This window comes from Balaenoptera acutorostrata, chromosome 10 (genome assembly GCF_949987535.1).
Source record: "Balaenoptera acutorostrata chromosome 10, mBalAcu1.1, whole genome shotgun sequence".
Taxonomy (NCBI): domain Eukaryota; kingdom Metazoa; phylum Chordata; class Mammalia; order Artiodactyla; family Balaenopteridae; genus Balaenoptera; species Balaenoptera acutorostrata.
In genome coordinates, this window is record NC_080073.1 from 83,904,883 (window position 1) to 83,912,760 (window position 7,878).

A 7,878-nucleotide genomic window follows, 5' to 3' on the forward strand; every position below is an offset into this window, starting at 1 on the left:
AATACGCATATGTGTATGTGTGTATGTTTGTATATGTATATAATCACAGAAGACAGCCTGACCCATGCTATAGTCAGAGCTGGAAGAGGCTGTGGGAAACCAGAGGAGGGGCAGGCCAGGTCCTCCTGAGTGGGGGCGAGGCAAGATCAAGGACAACATCATGGAAGAGTTGGAGCTGGAACTGGGTTTCAAGTCAGACAAAGATTTGCAGAAACGAAGCAAGGCCATTCCTGGCTAATAGCAGGGAGACGTAAACATGGTTCTGTGAAAACGTAGCTGTGGCTGGAAGGCAGAGCCTGTACGCGTTAACCCCAGAGAGGCAGAGTGAGGTGGGGTAATCTCATTAGTAGTTTCATTTATTCTGAAGGTGAGGAGGAAGGGCCTTGGGCCTTTGAGCTGGGAAACGCATGATTAGATGGGTGTTATTTTAAAAGTGGTTTCTGGCAGCAGCACGTTGGATACACAGCGCAGAGGAATGGCTGAGGAGAAGAGAGGAGTTCATTCCGCCTTTATCTCGTCCACATCCGCCCGGGGTTCTCCCCCGCCCCCGCCCCCCAACCAGCAAAGCCGTGAGGAAATGGTGAGATCCTACAGAAAAGCACATGCGCGGTTCTCTCCCGGTGTTTTCACCTATCATTTGGTTGTTTCCTTGGGGCCTCTGAGGTGGATGGGGCAGGGCTCTTCTTAAAAAGGGAATCAGGCCCGGAGAGGTTGTAACTTGCCTTAGATCTGTGGCAAGTTGCTGCTTTCCACCCAGGACTTCTAGATTCCTCCGCCTCTCTCTTCCAAAAGGGGGCGGGGGCTAGGAGGGAGATCCAGAACGGCTTCCTGAGTGGCTGGACTAGGCAAAGGCCTGAGCCTCTTGAGTCCTGCCACCTTGGAAACCGCACCTTTCTTCAGTCTTTTGTAGGCCCCACGGTCCCTGTAATGAACAGAAAGACCACTGGGGGGCGCTCGCTGCACAGGTGACCAACACTACGGTAATTACTGGAGAAAGTGAAAACCTGGAGGGAAGGAGCTTCAAGCCTGGACGTGGAACCGGGGCGGGCAGAGCTCTGGAGAGGCAGCCAGGGAGGGAGAAAAGAGAAAGGCTGAGCGGAAGCTTAGGGTAGCTGTGGGGCTCATTAGTGTGAAGTATGCTGACAGTCACATAGCAGAAATACTGTTATTTATGGACAGAAGCTTAGAATCTTCACTTTCTCTTTTCTATCATTTTTTGCCAAAGCCTGTGGCATTCTCGGCAACCCTTGGCCTCTTCCTGATAAAGGCTGCTGATTACTGAGCCTTGCTAGGTGCCAGGCTCTGCCCTCAGCACTTGCCCAAGTCATCGCATTTGGCCCTCACTGCAGCTCTGTGAGGTGGCATTTTGAGATACTTCCACTTTTACAGGGGCAGAAACTGAGGGTCAGAGAAATCAAGTAACTTGCCCACAGACACATACACAGCAACTGGCAGATCTGGAATTCAAACACAAGTCCTTTTGACTCCAAAGTCAAAGCTGGACTGGAGTGTCTGAGCTATCGTTATTTGTCCAACTCTAGGGATCTGTCATAAATCCTCACCCCTTCCTTTATCGTCCTTGAAGATCTTGGGACATTGTCCTTAACTCCTCTAACTTCCTTCATCTCCCAAGAATACTAGTGGTCCAAATTATTCTTGTTTGTGCACAATGTACAGAGACTGAACGATGGCTAACAGTTTGCCCAAGGTCACACCAGAAGTCAAGGTCAGTGCTAGGATAGTATTTCTCAAACTGAGGTTCCATGAATGCTCTGTGAAAATTATTAAATTCCATGTTTTTGTTTCATTGGTAATTTTTTGGAAAGTATTTTAAGCATGTTCTGGATCCTATGTAACTGATCTATAGGGCCCTGCATGTGAGTGCCTGCATTTGTTTTGTGTGTTTACCTACTTGTGGTCAAGTTAGCACTTCTTTAATTGTCTGGGTTGCGTTCGTACCAAGTGAAGTCCAGGGGACACGTACTAACAAAGATTTCTTCGTTATTTGAACAGACACAAGTAGGGGGAGAACTGAATCATGCTGGGCACACAGTGGAATATTGTGTCAACTTCAAAAGAGCCAGTTAGGTATTATGTGTTCACGTTGCCAGCACCAACTTCATTTCAGAAAAAGGACACTATTCATCACATCAAATTACTTTTAGGTTAAATTGTCTTTCCACTTTTGTTTGTATTTATTGCAACTTTGTTTTGGGTTTATGACTGCTTAAGTACTGAAGCAGGAAGAGTTCATAGTTAGCTGTGTTTGCACACATTTGTTATAAAAATAATTTAAGTCAAGTCCATGAGAATTGTATGTCTTCCAAAAGGGTCCATACGTTACTCAAGTTCTAGCCCTCAGTGCAGGGCTAAACTCGACCTGGGCCTTCAGGAGTCTCCAAAGGAAACCTGTAGTGTTGGAATCTCTGTTAAAGTCCAAACTCCCACCCTCCCCCAAAGATCCAGCGCAAGGAAGTTAGAGCTGGGGACCTCAGGGCTGCTGAGACTGAGGGAGGGAAGGAGGGGTCACAAAGTGAAGCGGTCATAGGGCAGCACCTGGGGAAAACTCCAAGAAGAATTTACATGACAGAACCGAAAACGAGGTGAGAGTGTGTAGAATGTGAAGGTGTGAGAGAGACCACCGCAGGCTTTAAGTAGAAGGAAAGGTGAATTGTAAAAGATGATGTTGGGCAGGTTTATCAGTGAGAATGCTTGTGGCTGCAAGTACCAGAAAAGGCTTAAACAAACAAATGAAAAAAAACAGAAGAAAAAAAAATTCTGGGTGAAGAAGTTTCCTGGGAAAGAAAGGTTCTTGGTTAATCTGGTGGCTTTATTATGTCACCAAGGACCAGCTTCTTTCCAACTTTCTGCTCTCGCATCCTCAGTGTGTCAGGACTCAGCCTCATAGACTTTGGTTGGCCGCCTCAGCTGCAGACACCACATCCCACATCCTCAACAGCAATGTACAGAGGTGGAAAGCTTTTCCCAAAAGTACCCCCGCAGACCCCCCCCTAACTCTCCCCGCCATGTCTCACTGGGCCCAGAGCCCCACTCCTAAATCCATCATGGGAAAAGGAATGGAAATGGTGTGGCTGATTTAGAGCAATCATAGTAATATATCTCTTTCGGCCGTGAAGGGACCGTCTTCTCTGAATATATGGGAGGGCAGCACTGAAACAATAAACAAATAAAATTTGTAAAAGCTTTACCCAGCAAGGAAGTAGGGATGGCCGTTTTGTGAATGCCAAAAGTGTCCTCTACAAAATGCTTTCATTAGATTGGACAGGCTTTCGTGAAGGGACTTGCCCGCCATGTTGAGGGGTTTGGGTCTTATCCAGTAGATTCTGGAAAGTGTTTTTAAAAATTGAATCTGGGCATGATTAGATTTGCATAATGCTATAAAGAATTATATGAAGGTGATCACAACTGGCTGCTGGACAATCATTGACAGGAAGACACTGGACTTCACCAAGGAGGATACTCCACGTCCAAGGACAGAGGAGAAGCCACAGTGAGATGGTAGGAGGGGTGCAATCAGAGTAAAATCAAATCCCATAATTGCTGGGTGGGTGACTCACAGACTGGCGAACACTTATACCACAGAAGTCCACCCACTGGAGTGAAGGTTCTGAGCCCCACATCAGGCTTCCCAACCTGGGGGTCCGGCAACGGGAGGAGGAATTCATAGAGAATCAGACTTTGAAGCCTAGTGGGAATTGATTGCAGGACTTTGACAGGACTGGGGGAAACAGAGACCCCACTCTTGGAGGGCGCACACAAAATAGTGTGCACATCGGGACCCAGGGGAAGGAGCAGTGACCCTGGGGGAGACTGAACCAGACCTACCTGCTAGTGTTGGAGGGTCTCCTGCAGAGACGGGGGCTGGCTCTGTTTCACCGTGGTGACAAGGACACTGGCAGCGGAGGTTCTGGGAAGTACTCCTTGGCATGAGCCCTCCCAGAGTCGGCCATTAGCCCCACCAAAGAGCCCAGGTAGGCTCCACTGTTGGGTTGCCTCAGGCAAAACAACCAACAGGGAGGGAACCCAGCCCCACCCATCAACAGTCAAGTGGATTAAAGTTTTACGGAGCTCTGACCGCCACAGCAACAGTCAGCTCTACCCACCACCAGAGCCTCCCATCAAGCCTCTTAGATAGCCTCAACCACCAGAGGGCAGACAGCAGAAGCAAGAAAAACTACAATCCTGCAGCCTGTGGACCAAAAACCACATTTACAGAAAGATAGACAAGATGAAAAGGCAGAGGGCTATATACCAGATGAAGGAACAAGAAAAAACCCCAGAAAAACAACTAAATGAAGTGGAGATAGGCAACCTTCCAGAAAAAGAATTCAGAATAATGATAGTGAAGATGATCCAGGACCTCGGAATAAGAATGGAGGCAAAGATTGAGAAGATGCAAGAAATGATTAACAAAGACCTAGAAGAATTAAAGAACAAATAAACAGAGATGACCAATACAATAACTGAAATGAAAACTACACTAGAAGGAATCAATAGCAGAATAACTGAGGCAGAAGAACGGATAAGTGACCTGGAAGACAGAATGGTGGAATTCACTGCTGTGGAACAGACTAAAGAAAAAAGAATGAAAAGAAATGAAGACAGCCTAAGAGACCTCTGGGACAACATTAAACGCAACAACATTCGCATTATAGGGGTCCCAGAAGGAGAAGAGAGAGAGAAAGGACCAGAGAAAATATTTGAAGAGATTATAGTCGAAAACTTCCCTAACATGGGAAAGGAAATAGCCACCCAAGTCCAGGAAGTGCAGAGAGTACCATACAGGATAAACCCAAGGAGAAACACGCCGAGACACATAGTAATCAAATTGGTCAAATTTAAAGACAAAGAAAAATTATTGAAAGCAGCAAGGGAAAAAGGACAAATAACATATAAGGGAACTCCCATAAGGTTAACAGCTGATTTCTCAGCAGAAACTCTACAAGCCAGAAGGGAGTGGCATGATATACTTAAAGTGATGAAAGGGAAGAACCTACAACCAAGATTACTCTACCCGGCAAGGATCTCATTTAGATTTGATGGAGAAATCAAAAGCTTTACAGACAAGCAAAAGCTAAGAGAATTCAGCACCACCAAACCAGCTCTACAACAAATGCTAAAGGAACTTCTCTAAGTGGGAAACACAAGAGAAGAAAAGGACCTACAAAAACAAACCCAACACAATTAAGAAAATGGTCATAGGAACATACATATCGATAATTACCTTAAACGTGAATGGATTAAATGCTCCAACCAAAAGACACAGGCTTGGTGAATGGATACAGAAACAAGACCCATATATATGCTATCTACAAGAGACCCACTTTAGACCTAGGGACACATACAGACTGAAAGTGAGGGGATGGAAAAAGATATTCCATGCAAATGGAAATCAAAAGAAAGCTGGAGTAGCTATACTCTTATCAGATAAAATAGACTTTAAAATAAAGAATGTTACAAGAGACAAGGAAGGACACTACATAATGATCAAGGGATCAATCCAAGAAGAAGATATAACAATTATAAATATATATGCACCCAACATAGGAGCACCTCAATACATAAGGCAACTGCTAACAGCTATAAAAGAGGAAATTGACAGTAACACAATAATAGTGGGGGACTTTAACACCTCACTTACACCAATGGACAGATCATCCAAAATGAAAATAAATAAGGAAACAGAAGCTTTAAATGACACAATAGATCAGATAGATTTAATTGATATTTATAGGACATTCCATCCAAAAACAGCAGATTACACGTTCTTCTCAAGTGCGCATGGAACATTCTCCAGGATAGATCACATCTTGGGTCACAAATCAAGCCTCAGTAAATTTAAGAAAATTGAAATCATATCAAGCATCTTTGCTGACCACAACGCTATGAGATTAGAAATGAATTACAGGGAAAAAAACGTAAAAAACACAAACACATGGAGGCTAAACACATTATTAAATAACCAAGAGATCACTGAAGAAATCAAAGAGGAAATCAAAAAACACCTAGAGACAAATGACAATGAAAACACGACGACCCAAAACCTATGGGATGCAGCAAAAGCAGTTCTAAGAGGGAAGTTTATAGCTACACAAGCTTATCTAAAGAAACAAGAAAAATCTCAAGTAAACAGTCTAACCTTACACCTAAAGGAACTAGACAAAGAAGAACAAACAAAACCCAAAGTTAGCAGAAGGAAAGAAATCATAAAGATCAGAGCAGAAATAAATGAAATAGAAACAAAGAAAACAATAGCAAAGATCAATAAAACTAAAAGCTGGTTCTTTGAGAAGATAAACAAAATTGATAAGCCATTAGCCAGACTCATCAAGAAAAAGAGAGAGGACTCAAATCAACAAAATCGGAAATGAAAAAGGAGAAGTTACAACAGACACCGCAGAAATACAAAGCATCCTAAGAGACTACTACAAGCAACTCTATGCCAATAAAATGGACAACCTGGAAGAAATGGACAAATTCTTAGAAAGGTATAACCTTCCAAGACTGAACCAAGAAGAAACAGAAAATATGAACAGACCAATCACACGTAATGAAATTGAAACTGTGATTTAAAATCTTCCAACAAACAAAAGTCCAGGACCAGATGGCTTCACAGGTGAATTCTATCAAACATTTAGAGAAGAGCTAACACCCATCCTTCTCAAACTCTTCCAAAAAATTGCAGAGGAAGGAACACTCCCAAACTCATTCTATGAGGCCACCATCACCCTGATACCAAAACCACACAAAGACACTACAAAAAAAGAAAATTACAGACCAATATCACTGATGAATATAGATGCAAAAATCCTCAACAAAATACTAACAAACAGAATCCAACAACACATTAAAAGGATCATACACCACGATCAAGTGGGATTTATCCCAGGGATGCAAGGATTCTTCAATATATGCAAATCAATCAATGTGATACACCATATTAACAAACTGAAGAATAAAAACCGTATGATCATCTCAATAGATGCAGAAAAAGCTTTTGACAAAATTCAACACCCATTTATGATAAAAACTCTCCAGAAAGTGGGCATAGAGGGAACCTACCTCAACATAATAAAGGCCATATATGACAAAGCCACAGCAAACATCGTTCTCAATGGTGAAAACCTGAAAGCATTTCCTCTAAGATCAGGAACGAGACAATGATGTCCACTCTCACCACTAATATTCAACATAGTTTTGGAAGTCCTAGCCATGGCAATCAGAGAAGAAAAAGAAATAAAAGGAATACACATTGGAAAAGAAGAAGTAAAACTGTCACTGTTTGCAGATGATATGATACTATACATAGAGAATCCTAAAACTGCCACCAGAAAACTGCTAGAGCTAATGAATGAATTTAGTAAAGTTGCAGGATACAAAATTAATGCACAGAAATCTCTTGCATTCCTATACACTAATGATGAAAAATCTGAAAGAGAAATTATGGAAACACTCCCATTTACCATTGCAACAAAAAGAATAAAATACCTAGGAATAAACCTACCTAGGGAGACAAAAGACCTATATGCAGAAAACTAGAAGACACTGATGAAAGAAATTAAAGATGACACCAACAAATGGAGAGATATACCATGTTCTTGGATTGGAAGAATCAACATTGTGAAAATGACTATACTACCCAAAGTAATCTACAGATTCAATGCAATCCCTATCAAATTACCAATGGCAATTTTTACGGAAGTAGAACAAATCATCTTAAAATTTGTATGGAGACACAGGAGACCCCAAATAGCCAAAGCAGTCTTGAGGGGAAAAAACGGAGCTGGAGGAATCAGACTCCCTGACTTCAGACTATACTACAAAGCTACAGTAATCAAGACAATATGGTACTGGCAC